Below are 4,379 nucleotides of genomic sequence, written 5' to 3'. Positions count from 1 at the left end.
AGCCGGCGAGAGGAGGGGAGGGACCGGAAGGAGACGAGGAGCCATACGGGAGGCCGAGCCACTTCCCACCGCCGGGCTGGGAGGCGGAGCGAGCAGGCGCGGCGCGGCGCGGCGAGCCCTTTGATGTCCCAGAACGCCGGGGCGCGAGCGTTCCGAGGCAGCGGGGGCCCTGCGATGCGATGGAACGCCGGCGGGCCTGAGCGTTCTAAGGCGGCCGAGCCGGGGCCTTGCCGCTGCCGCCGCGGCACACGGACGTTCCGGGGGCTGTGCTGGGGGAACCCGGCTTCGGCGGCCTGTTAATGTTGAGAGTGTTAATAACGGGAAAAACCGAAGCGGCCTCTGGGCTTGCTTTGAAGAGAGGACCCTCCCGGCAGTAAAACATAAACTGGGCATGGTTAAAAAAAAAAAAAAAGGAAAGGTGAAGGTGTCCCCAACCAGTCGCGTCCGACTCTAGGGTGCGGTGCTCATCCCCGTTTCTAAGCCGAAGAGCCAGCGCTGTCCGAAGACGCTTCCGTGGTCATGTGGCTGGCATGACTGAACACCGAGGTGCACGGAACGCTGTCACCTTTCCCGCCGAGGCGGTGCCTATTTATCTGCTTGCAATTTCTTGCTTTCGAACGGCTAGGTTGGCAGGAGCTGGGACTGAAGACGGGAGCTCACTCCGTCACACAGCACTCGGGTCTCGAACTGCTGTCCTGCCGACCTTCCGGTCTGCAGTTCAGCGTCTTAACCACTAAGGATGCGCAGTGGGATGCGGGCTTATTTACTCTTCTGTGGGCAGAATATATAAGTACAGCTGGTGTAGGCAACCTGGTGCGCCCTCACCCCCCCCCGATGTTTTGGACTACAAGTCCCAGAATCCCTGCCCAGCGGTCATATGGTTGGGGATTGTGGGAGCTGTAGTTCAAAACATCTGGAGGATACCGGGTTGCTTGCCACTGAAGCAGAAACAGTCGTTCCATGCAGTCAGGGCCTTTTTGTGTGGCATGAAATGATAAAACAACTATAAGGGGGTTCACCTTTTGCAGTGTGCTAAAAAGCATTTTCTTGAAAGCAGAGCCAGTATGGTGGATACTCTTCTGGACCTTGACCCTGGAGACCAGAGTTTAATTCCTTGCTCAGCCAAGAAGTTCACCAGGTGACTTTGGATCAGTAATTATCACTCAGCTTACTTAAATGGACTAGTGCAAACATAAAACGGGATAATTGCATCTGTTGCATGCTGATGGTAGGATACAAATATACATTGTGTGTGCATATCGTTTTGTTCTATATATATTTTGTTAAAATTATGCCATGATTTCCTGTTCCTGTAGTTTTAGATTATGTTATAGTAAGCCAGCTTAAGCATTTTATAGAAAGGCTACATATTTTTAATAAAAATATATGCACTTTAGTTGAATTCCACTATCTTCAAACTGCTGTTATATGCAACCTGGAAATGGCTGAATCAGTCTCTCTGCCCCCAGCTACATATTAAACCAAGACACTGCTGCAGCAGATCCACATTTGAAAGTTCACACAGCTTCAAAAATGTGGATTGGTGCAAAAGTAGTATCAGCCTTTAGAGTTCAGGACTCAACATTTAACAAAATGGAAGTGCCACTAAAATGCAGTGACTTTTGAGGCAAATTCAGGTTCGCCATTCAATGGCTGTAGGATTTGATGACTTGCACATGTGAAGCAGCCACCGCAGAACAAAATACAATAGTTTGTGTGTTCCTAGCCTCTTGTATAACACCATCCCCAATACTTTTTAGTGGAAGCTGATCATATATTCAGCTGTCTGTCAGAATATGTCAAGGTATAGCAAATGGCACACTATACAACCATCAGTTAATGTATTTCAAAAAGATGCCAGGCTGCCATTGCAAGTATTATCATAGAATAGTAGGGTTGGAAGGGGCCTGCAAGGCCATCGAGTCCAACCCCCTGCTCAATGCAGGAATCCAAGTCAGAGCATCCCTGCCAGATGGTTGTCCAGCCTTGTCTTGAATGCCTCCAGTGTAGGAGAGCCCCCCACCTCCCTAGGTCATTGGTTCCATTGTCATATTGCTCTAACAGTCAGGAAGTTTTTCCTGATGTTCAGCCGGAATCTGGCTTCCTGTAGCTTGAGCCCATTAACCAGAGGTACAAAATGTATTAAGTGATGCAGTGAGCAAACAACTACACTTGAGAGAGATGGACCTGCTTAGGGTGCAATCTTATTGGGATGGCCGTAAGCCTCCAAACTCAGAGGCTTACAACCATCCAGTGCAGTGCGGGAGGAGCAGTGGAAGTGATCTTTGCCTCCAAGCCCCTCCTGCACTGCATTTCAGCTAGACAGGCTTTTTCTCACATCTAGCCGGGGCACTGTGGACCAGGAGGGAAGGAGGCTGGGGGATATGACAAACGGCCTCCCCAGTCCCCTCCCTGCCCATCAGCATGCCCCCTTTCCCTCCTCTGTGAGGTTGCCTTTCCAATTTCGGAGGCAGCCAGCACAGTTCTCTCCATGCCAGCTACGAGGGAGAGGGGGCACGGAGCTTGAATTCCTGGCTCCAAGTTCGGAGCACTATCCCCAACCTCAGATCCAGGGACTACCCTATGGCCGCCCAGACTTATTTTATTATTTATTATTTAATGTATTAATTGCCCATCTGGCTGGTCACCCAGCCACTCTGGGCAATGTACAACATACAATAAAATTCTACAATAAAAACATTTTCTAAAATACCCTAACCCACCCCAAATGCCTGCCTGAACAGCCACGTTTTTAATGCACGACGGAAGCTCATTAAAGAGGGGGCATGACAGAGTTCCCTAGGGAGGGAGTTCCACAGAGCGGGGGCCACTACAGAAAAGGCCCTCTCCCTCGTCCCCACCAGTCTAGCTGTCCTGGCTGATGGGACAGAGAGAAGGCCATCCGAGGCTGATCTTGTTAAGCGGCCTGTCTGGTGCTGCTGGAGGCGCTCCTTAAGAGGAGCTCTAGACTCTGCCTAGGGGCCATAGGATTGCTCTCTTAGGGTGCAATCCTATGCATGTTTAGACAGAAAAAATTCCTACAACTCCCAGCATTGCCTAACCAGGGGATGATGGGAGTTGTAGGAGTTTTTTCTGTCTAAGCATGCATAGGGTTGCACCTTAAATGCTATGTGCAAATTATAGTCTATAGTCACTACTAATTGAATGTGAAGCTCAAATAGGAAGCAAACATACCTGAGACATCTCCATTAAAATCTGGGACGTACATCTGCATAAGCAGATCACTAGTCCCATTTTACAGATTTGTAATTAGTGACTTGTGGCAAGTGGGTTCTCAAGTGAAATTCTCAAGGCACAATCACAAGCAATTCCAACAAGAAGGAAAGGTGGAAGACAACAGAAAAAGCCAATGTGGCTTCATAAAAAGCTTAGGGATGACCTGAAAACAAAAAAGGACACATATAGGAAGTGGAAAGAAGGCCAAGTAACAAAGGAAGAATACAGGCAGATAGCACAGAATTGCAGGGATGGCGTCAGGAAGGCTAAAGCTGAGAATGAGCTGAGGTTAGCAAGGGATGTTAAAAACAACAAAAAGGCTTTCTTCAGCTACGTGCAAAGTAAAAGACAGAGGAAAGAAATGGTGGTTCAGCTATTAAATAAGGATGGCAAAATGATAACAGATGACAAAGAAAAGGCAGAGGTGCTCAGTTCCTACTTTGGCTCAGTCTTCTCCCAAAAGAGGGTCTATGACCCCCCTGGCAAAGGCGAAGTACAGGCTGAAGGGGCAGGATTGCAGCTTGACATCGAAAGGCATATGGTCAAGGAACACCTAATTACTTTGAATGAGTTCAGATCTCCAGGGCCAGATGAACTGCACCCTAGAGTAATAAAGGAACTGGCAGAAGAACTCTCAGAACAGCTGTCTATTCTCTCTTTGAGAAATCATGGAGGACAAGGGAAGTGCCAGATGACTGGAGGAGGGCTAACGTTGTCCCTATCTTCAAAAAGGGTAAAAAGGAGGAACGTGGGAACTACAGACCAGTCAGCCTCACATCAATCCCTGGGAAAATTCTGGAGCAGATGATAAAGCAATCCATCTGCAAGCACCTTGACAACAATGCCGTGATTACTCGAAGCCAACATGGATTTGTCAAAAACAAGTCCTGCCAGACAAATCTGATCTCATTTTTTGATCAAGTAACCTCCCTTGTAGACCGTGGGAATGCTGCAGACATCATATACCTCGACTTCAGCAAAGCTTTCGACAAAGTGCCCCATGATATCCTGATGAGCAGACTAGCTCAAAGTGGGCTAGATGAAACAATGATCCGGTGGATCCAGTTGGCTACAGAATCGGACTCAAGAGTGCTTATCAATGGGACCTTCTCAAACTGGGGAGAGGTAACGAGTGGGGTACC

The sequence above is a fragment of the Heloderma suspectum genome, chromosome 2 (assembly GCF_057233095.1).
Source record: "Heloderma suspectum isolate Gila_16-S chromosome 2, 16-S_ref, whole genome shotgun sequence".
NCBI classification, from domain to species: Eukaryota; Metazoa; Chordata; class Lepidosauria; order Squamata; family Helodermatidae; genus Heloderma; species Heloderma suspectum.
The sequence above is the reverse complement of the archived record's forward strand: the minus strand, read 5'-3'. Positions refer to the sequence as shown.